The sequence below is a fragment of the Cryptomeria japonica genome, chromosome 5 (assembly GCF_030272615.1).
Source record: "Cryptomeria japonica chromosome 5, Sugi_1.0, whole genome shotgun sequence".
In the NCBI taxonomy this organism is placed as follows: domain Eukaryota; kingdom Viridiplantae; phylum Streptophyta; class Pinopsida; order Cupressales; family Cupressaceae; genus Cryptomeria; species Cryptomeria japonica.
This window is the reverse complement of record NC_081409.1, coordinates 348,602,805-348,612,771: the sequence shown is the minus strand read 5'-3', so window position 1 is coordinate 348,612,771 and position 9,967 is coordinate 348,602,805.

The window sequence follows — 9,967 nt, the reverse complement described above, 5'->3', positions numbered from 1 at the left end:
TAAGAAGGCAGGGTCAAACCCCTCATCCTCAAAATCCATAGAGGTTTGCATCCAAGCAATTTGGTTGGCCTTAAGATGGTCATATATTAGGACCATAAGGCCTTGATGCATGGTCGTATCACCTCGTGGGTTCTCTTTGTAGGCCTAAAGGGACATATTCATCGAACAAAGGAGAAAATAAGGGAAGTTAACCTTATCATTGTGCCTAAAGTGATTTAGCATAACAAAGTGATAACCATAAACTTTTGTGAACCTACCATCTAGAGTGATATATCACATTAAAACAAAGAGGACCTCCTGCTAGGGTTTGGCAAAAGCCCTGGGCGGGTAGTAGGTTTTGCTCAACTTTACTAGTCAGTTTTTCTACTTCTTGGTATCCGAGTATCTTTCAATAGCTTCCCTACTGACTTTCCTATCTCTGTAGAAGTTTCACCCTTCTCTTGTGAGGCACGTAGCTTGAGCAATTAAATCTTCATCGATTTCTACAGTTTGGTCTCCCATTTTCAGCATGCCCTTTTTCCAATTTTTACAGAAAAAACTGGTCACCATGTCGTCTTGACCATGGAGTCTCTCCATGAATTTCGAGAAGCCACCCTTCTATAGAATACCCCAAACCTCCTCCTTCTATTTCCATTCTTTACAGCTACTTGGTTCATATCACCTCCTGTTACCACCCATATTGTCGTTGTTCAACACCAAATTTTGAAACTTGCAGAGAAAATTAGCCGGTGAGCTTTTCAAAACTATCAAAGTAACCCAAAAATTTTGTTAACTTATGAAATTGGTTATATAATTAATGAATCTTTCATTATTATAATGACTCAAAGTACTCAAGTCAGTTCTTTTCATAATTATCTTGTCCATCAAGTATTTTTGGAGTACTTCTATAATGATCATAGCAAATGATTTGCTTGACATCTTCAGGGAGTCCTTGTTCTCCTGTCCACGTGGTAATTGCTTCCTTGTTAACCGCCGCATTGGCAACCTAGTCAGCAGAGCCATTGGCCTCCTGGTAAATGTCCAGTAGTTGTTTTCCTACCGATATGTCAAAACCAAAATTCTTTCTACCAATACCAAGTACTTCCTTGGTAATATACAACATTAAACATACAAGTAAGTTGCCAGATCTGAAAGTCCCTTTCTTATCCCCTTTGATCTTCTTCAAATTGTCTATCAGTTCATCCTTCAACCATTCACATATGTCAATATTTATATTGTTGTTTACCATGTCATAGGCACTCTTGATACATAAGCTAGAAATAGAGTTTAATTTGTTAGCATTTATAACTTTGTATCCAAGAATCATGCTGATGAACCGTATATTGATATCCTTTACATCATTTACTCTCAAGGATCTCTTGTCAAAGGTTGTGCCAGTTAGGGTCATTACAATGTCATTTGGAACTTTTTAATTCTTGTCAGGCCTACTACCAGTGGAAGGTAAGCCTGTCACTACCCTAACTTCTTCTTTGGTTATCTTATGAATTGAATCCAACCAAAAGAACTCCCCATGAACTCTACTTAACACAATCCTTATAACATCCTTTGGAAAATCAGGGATACAAAGAATTTTCACAAAACCTAGGGTTTCAACTATCATATGTTCCAATTTAACATTTCCATTTACATCACATATAGAAGTCCTGTACATGTTTTTAATTTCATCATCTCCTGTTTCTCCTATATGACAATGTATGTAGATTCTAGGATCCTCAGCATAAGCAACTCCTTTAGGTATTTTTGAGTATGATCCTAGGGTATCATCTTTCTTTAAAATTTTGGAAAGAATCTTAAATACGAGTCTAGGGCGCTTAACAAATTCAATTACAGTAGGGTTTGCAATGAATTCGGGTGCAGAGGATGAAGCCATTGTTATAAATACCTTAATCTGCCTTTAGGTATAAGTGCTTGAATGATTTGTTTTACTTCTCACTATGGATGCCTTCGCTTGGGATTTTCGTGCTCTATGGAAGTTTGAATGCTTGGTGAATGAAAAAGAGGCAAAACACTTGCTTTATAATGTCCTTTCCTTCAACTACCACATTAAATGTTTGTCGGTTAAGTGAAACTTAACACATCTTCCGGTAAAGAAGTATTTCAACTTCTCACAATCAACCGAGGGTAAATTAGCATGTATTTCAATTCATTGGCATACCCCCAAAAGGTTTCTTTTCAGTTAGTTGAAGAGTCTCCTGTCGATGGAGTGATACTCTGTTCTACCAGTGAAGGAATAGCTTCATTAACATTCATATCTAACTTTCTATTCCATTGTTTTGAAAATTATTGCTTTACTTCTTCAACCTTTTCTTTTCCTTTAAAATTGGGTCCTTTGTTATTTATCGGTGATGCCTTACTTCTACAAAATTTTGCAATATGTCCAATATTATTACAAGCATAACAAGTCACATTGTTTTTCTAAATAGCTTTTCCATATCCTATGCCAGTATGTGTTCTACATTGATTAGATAAGTGTCCAAATCTTCCACAAACATAACATCTTACATTCATTCTGCAATTTTCTGAATTATGTCCAACTTTGTTGCATTTAGAACATTGATCTGTGGGTGTATTGGTGTTCTGATAGTTTCTAGATCTACACTGATTTTCTCTATGACCATACTTGTTACAGTTAAAGCCATTTCCATTGAATTTGTAGGCATTAGGTTGTCTTACCGGTTTACTATGATCATGATTGTTTGCAGTACTAGATCTTTCACCAACTTCAAAGCCAAGGCCATTAGTATCTCTAGTAGGTTTCTGATTTTTCAACATGTCATCAAGTTCCTCTGAACTTTTCTTGAATTTCTCCTTGTGTTGATTTGCAATAGCCAACTCATTTTCTAAGAAATCTTTTTGTCTCATGAGTTTAGTTTTATCATGCTCCAAGTGAATTATATATGTCTTCAACATATCATTTTCATGACTGAATCTTAGATTTTCATTTCCACCATCATTGATTCTCCTAGCCAATTCATCTTCAATCTTCTTTTGGTCTTCAATGTCTTTATAAAATCTCATAGTCATATCTTGCATCTCATTCCTCAAGGCCATGTTATCCTGTTTCATCTTGCTTACACCATCATTAAGAGTTTCTTTTTCATCATTGTCACTCTGTATCTTCTCATGAAGTTCTCTTCTTTTGTTCCTAGCAATAGTGAGATTTTTCTGAATTCCTTGAATGATTTCCTGTGCATCCTTCAAATCATCTTCAAGTTTCATATTCTTTAATTTTTCTGCATCATAATCTGTAAGATTTGTTTCCAATTGCTTTTTCAAGTTTTCCATCTCTACCGGTGTCAGAATCTTCCTCAAGATGTTAAGCTTTTTAAAATAGAGGACTAGGCTCTGATACCAATTGTTAGGATTCCCAAAGAAATAGAGAGGGGGGGTGAATCAATATATAACCGGTTAATGGATTTTCTAAACTTATTAAATGAATTGCATGCCAAAACAGTGTACCGGTAAACCAGAAATAATGTAGTAAATAAGATCAGTAAACACAACATAGAAAGAACACCATAACACAATATTTTTAACAAGGAAACCTGGTGTGGGAAAAACCTCGGTGGGATTTGTGACCCACAATATTTTCTCACTGGCCAATAAGTGAATATTACTGATACAATAGGGGCCTGCACATGCAGGAAGGCCAACTGCCTAAAGCTCACTGCTTAAATACAAAAAGGAAAGTCTCATTGACTTACAAAAGTGGATTATGTAAATCCAATGTCATGTACTACTTTGAATCAACATCTGTTATGCCAAGTTTAGTACCAGTTTAAGCTCAACAACTTCCAAAACCCTATTCCAAGGTCTGCCTTAATATTTGCATATGTTTATTACATTCCTTCCATGTATTCCTCTCTTCTTACAAATGATGTACAAGATCTCATACTTATATGAGTCCTAATACAATTTGCCTTGTCGGCTTACTAAAAGATTTTACAATTAAATACAAAATATAATAAACAAAATCTTGTCGGCCAGGATGCAGATAAGCATCTTTGCCGCTACCACTGCCGGTGTCTGTGCTTGTGTCGGTGTATGCTGGTGCCATAGGATTGAAAGGTTGCCATCAATGACAATACCTTCAATCACCTACAATTTCTCATTAGAGTGTGCATTTGCCAACATAGTGCCCATATTGCCAAGGTTGCATAATCATCTACAAATTTTGACCCTTTTAATGCAAACCTTGCTTCTTCCTTTGATTTGAATTGTTGAACTTTTGATTTTTTGATTGCATCAGAAGCCACTACATCATCTATATCCCACTCTCCCAAAATTAAGACTCTGACATGATTTATAATCATCCTATCTTCATCTGTAGTAATTCCTTTAAAATCTTCCATCATTTCATTTTTGACCTCCTCCTGATTTTCCTAATCAAATCTGTCTACCCTTTGGGCCTTTCTCTCAGCACTTCTCCTCTTGTATTTTTATATCTTCCTTTTCCCTACAAATTGTAAGAAAGTCGGGCTTCTTACAAAGGCTCCATCTTCAAGAAATCTATCACATGCCTCCTTCCTGGCATCTCTAAAAGCTCTACCCTAAATATCCAAAGGAGTGAGGTCCAATTCTAAAGTGGGTGGCATTGGAGGAATACACATTTTCATTTCTGCATTCATCACTACAATGGTATCTTCCTCCTATTGTTCTTCCATATGTTTCTCCTCTCTTTGTTAATCAACCTTCCCTTGAGATGAAAGAGGCACATAAGGTGGTGAAGGAATTTTATCTAATTCTTCAAGATCAATGATCTTGACCCCTTTACAAGGTTATACTTGTGTTTTTGGGGATGGCTCTATCTTCATTATTTTCTTTCCTTTTCTTCTTACCAACCTTCCACTATCACTTCTAATCTCCTCTTCACTACTTGTTTGTTCTCTTACCCTTTTTATTACACCACTACCCTTTGGAGGAGGCACATAGCTAAGTCTACTTTCTACTAGTCCATCTGTTGTGTGAGGTGGTGGAGGAGGTGAACCCGGTTGTTTCATTCTCAGTTGATGAATCAAAGATGCTTCTTCTAGTGTGATGGGTGTAGGCCACTGCATATTTATTCTTTCAACTTTTCGGCCATGAACTTCCTCAAGTTTGGTTCTCTTTTCCTTTAATCCAAGAATTAGTTCATCAAAATTGTTCATGATAAAATCTACTTTGGCACAAAATGGAGTGAATATTTTTACTAGATCACAAGGAGGATCCATTTTTTGTACTATATCCCATAGCTTCCTAAAATATATCCATTTCTCCTTCCTCCAATCGTGAATCATGAAATCTAATTCATTTCTTCTTATATCCCCAAGGAAATTGTGCTCATGGGGTAATGGGCTTCTTTTTAATCTTACCCTGAAAACATTGTAAAACTCCTTCGAGTCACTATGTTTGGTTGTGCTAACCCCTTAATGATATGGTGCAAAAATATTGACAAAATGCACATATCCCCCTTTTATAATCACAAAGTATGGGATGACAGTATAATCAGGGAAAATAGTCCCTTTGCCTAGATACCCTTCAATTCCTTATCATGTATACAACCTATTTGCCATAGTACTTCAACAAAACCTAATATCAAAGGAACATTAAAAGGTAATATATGTGGCTGGCCAGGGAAACCATAAACTCTGATAAATGTACTAATAGGATAAGGGAAAATGTCCACCCAGTTATGCTCAATTTTCAAAAGTGGCAGCCTTTCCTTTGGTCTTAGAAAATCATGCAGCTGTGTGAAAATCCTTGGTGGATTTGTTGTTAATCTTTGCCTTAGTCTAGAAGCAAAACTATTATCAAACCTGACAAAAATTGCTTTTTGCATGTCCCAAGACATGTCCATACTCCAAAGCTGCACCGACACCTTAATCTTGTCAATTGTTCTCTTGAGATTCATGATACCCTCAAAATAATCTGCATTTCTATATAAAAACATGTGCATTAGCAATGAATACTAATAGAAATAAGTATTAAATACACCATTCTTGATATCTTTCAACCCCTCATGAATCTTATTTTCTAAGTATGGGGAAAAGTCAAAAACCATTGTAAAATTTGGATGCTGAATTTGTATAGCCATATACATAAAATCAAGTGGCATGATTCTAATAGGGTTGAACCCTAAAATCCGGCATAGAGAAAAGAAAGTGGCTTGCAAATATAAATGGTGAAAGCACTAATAGGAAAGGGCTCTTCTGAACTAGGGCTAATATGATAATTTGTATCTCTTGGTTTTGCCAAATGAGCTGGTAGCTCTAATATAGAATTTCATTCTATCATATTTTACCTTTAGTTCATTAAAATCTATCTAAACTGATAGTTCTGATACTTAATGTAAGTATAGATCCAATAGACAACAAGATGAGGGGGGGGGGGGGGGTGAATCATACAAACTTAATCTTCCAAAAAAACATCAGATTCAACCTCGGTAACATATACTTCAGTAATATAACCAAAATTGCTAAACATGCAAACTCAAAAGCATATAAACATCGTAAACCTCATAACACCAGATTTACCGTGGAAACCCAAATAGGGAAAAACCACTGTGGGATTTCGGACCCACTAAGAAATATACTCTTCTAGAGTATGCTCGGTTAAAAGCAAATCATGTTAGAGATTACAAACACATTGCTAGATGTGACCCAGTTAAGGGATTTCCCTCTGATCTGTTAGGATCTTCACCTTGTTAGAAGTGACCTTGTTAAAGGATTTCAAACACTCAATCAGAATGTCACCTTGCTAGAGGGTTTTACAAATAAGATTGTTAAGTCCACTCGGTTAAGAGATTTTCTATCACTTTCACAAAATAACAGTAATAAAAATATATCTGCAACTTCACATCTAAAATGCTAAAGTAGATTCTTATTTGCTCAATACAATATAGACATAGAACTAATCTTGTCCATCTGTTGGGCTTCTATACTCTATTATTCAAACAGGTCTTCAAGCTTCTATGCTCGATAATCACTATGTAGCATCCTTGTGCATACATTTGCCCGCATACATTGTTTATCAATAGTTCCCTATTTATAAACAATTCGCCAACCGCTTAATCTTCTTGATCACATTTCCCATGATCAATCATAGCCATCAGATCTTCAAACTTTGACCAGGGTCAATGTATCATTCAATCTGAAAATGTTTTAACCTACCTTGAAACTTGTGCTAGGGTATTGCGGTTCAATCTGAGCTGTAGATCTTCATGTCGATTTTTCTTTGCCATAGATTCATTAACAAACTTCATGCATGGCATACCAATCATCTAATTAGTTCCAGCTCATCAGCTTCCTTCATTAAATAATGCATGTAACCATTTAATGTATTCTATTACTACTCGGTTACAACTCAGTAATAACTCAATGAATACTAAACTTCACTCGGTAGACATTCTGCCTTCATTAACTGATAGCGATAACCTTAGGGTTTACTGACTAGGTTCCTTAGGGTTTACCGACTAGGTTCTTTGCTCGGTAACATAGTATAGTATTAACCTTACAATTTTGTAACATATGTATGATGTTTAAACCAATATAAACATCATGATCTCATCATTGTCTGACTTGGTAATAGTTGCCCATTGAATACCTTATTCATCCCCTTATTCATCATATTCTTACTGTGTCTTTTATCGACATCTTTATACTCTTCAAATCATAATTCTCAAGATATGGCAACATCATACTAAATTAGAAAATCAATTTCTTGACATCAATGATAAAATAATAATATCAAGACAGTAAACATCCTTAATCAATTATATCCATAATCATCAACAACCTTCTCAATATCTTTATTGAAATGCCAACAATCTCCCATTGTTTGTTATAGTGTCAAATGCCAACAATCTCCCCCTTTGGCATTGATGGAAAAACCAATTCATTTCACCTTAAAAAGATTCAGATTGTTCTGATTCTAAAATGCTGAAATGCTCTCTTGTTGTCATCAAAATTATCCCCCATACATTAGACTTCTCCTCTTTTCTCCAGACTTCTCCCTCTTTTTCTTTAATCTTCTTCAGTCTTCTCCCCCTTTGACAACAATACCAAAAAGTAAAGAACAAGAACATAATTTCTTCCTATATGAAATGAATTCCTACTATTGTGTATCAACAGAGTCTCAGTCAGAGCATTTTGATTTCAATTCTCGTTCCCTGTATTGTATCCTGCTTAATTTCTTGCACATCTTTAGAAAACATCCTAAAGTGTGTAAATCAGCATCAACTCCTTAGAGATATTCGATAGAGTCATCAAATTGATGCTTTCACCAAACTCGGTCAGTGAGTAGAAGATAGGGGTAGGACCCCTAACTTACTTTTGAGATATTCAAAAGTGTCCCTTGGTAGTGGCTTGGTAAAGATATCTGCTATTTGTTCCTTTGTGCTAACATATTCCAACAACACTTTTTTCTCTTGAGCTTCTTCTCTAAGATAATGATATTTGATAGAGATGTGCTTTGTCTTAGAGTTCATAACAGGATTCTTTGAAATGTTAATGGCACTAGTATCAATTCCTTCAAGTCTAGCCATAGGTGCAAAAGTTTCACCATAATCAATTCCTTCTTCTTGAGCATAACCTTTGCAAACTAGTCTTGCTTTATTTCGAATGACCTCTCCTTTTTCATTTAGCTTGTTTCCGAAAATCCACTTTGTACCGAATATATTTTTGTCCTTTGGTCTTGGGATTAGTGTCCATGTGTCATTCTTCTTGATTTGATCAATCTCTTCTGTTATAGCATTTATCCAATCTTCACTATTAAATGCCTCTTTCACTATTCTTGGTTCAAATTCAGATATCAGACATGTGTTCTGTTTCAGTTTGTTCCTTGTCATCACTGGATCATCCTTATCTCCTATAATCTAACTTGGTGCATGAAGTCTTCTGACATACTTGGCTAATACAGGCTTGGTAGGCTCTATATGATCTTCTTCATCTCTCGATAACTAGATATTTTCTTCATTTTCTTCAACAGTTCTCTCGATAGGACTTGTCAATTGAACATAGACAAATTCATCATAATCTTCTGGTTCTTTGGAATTTCCTTCATTATTTCTTTATGCAAATTCATCAATTTTCACATTTGCACTTTCTACTATTTTGTGTACATAGCATCTACTTCCAAAGATTTTAAAATAACTTACATTAGGTTTCTTGTCATACAAGAGTTCATATGGTGTCTTCAAAGTACCTTTCTTCAATTGTACTCGATTGAGGGTGTAAACTGCAGTACGTATTGCTTCTCTCCAAAATGTTTGTGGCACTTTCTTTTCAATCATCAGGGTTCTGGTACAATCCACAATAGATCTGTTTCTCCTCTCGGCTATTCCATTTTGCTGTGGAGTTCTCGATGTAGAGACTTGTCTTTTAATACCATGATCATTGCAGAATAAGTTGAACTCATCAGATGTGAACTCTCCTCCTCTATCTAATCTAAGACATTTCAGTTGTCTTCCTATTTCATTTTCAACTCTTGCCTTGTACCATTTAAACATTTGAAAACCTTATGATTTTTCTTTTAAAAACATTACTGACATCATCCCTGAATAGTCATCCACAAATAATATGAAATATTTATCACCATAATAACTCTGAACTTTCATAGGACCACAAAGATCAATGTGCACAAGATCTAAAATTCCCTTAGAAGTGTAAGACTTACTTGTAAAGCTTGATCTTGTCATCTTACCCATCTAGCATCCTCAGCACATAGCATTCTTAGGTTTTTCAAGACTCGGTAGACCTCTTACTTGGGGCTTCTTACTTATTTTGATCAGATTATCAAAATTTACATGACAAAACCTTTTATGCTATAACCAAGTATCATCTATCTTTGCATACAGACACTTGTTCCAAGTTGAGTCAAGGTGAAATATGTTACCTTTTGTCTGTGTCCCGGTAGCAGCTAACTTTCCATTCTTGTCATGAACTTTGACAATTCCCTTCTGAAATTCTATTCGGTAACCTTTATTGTTTAG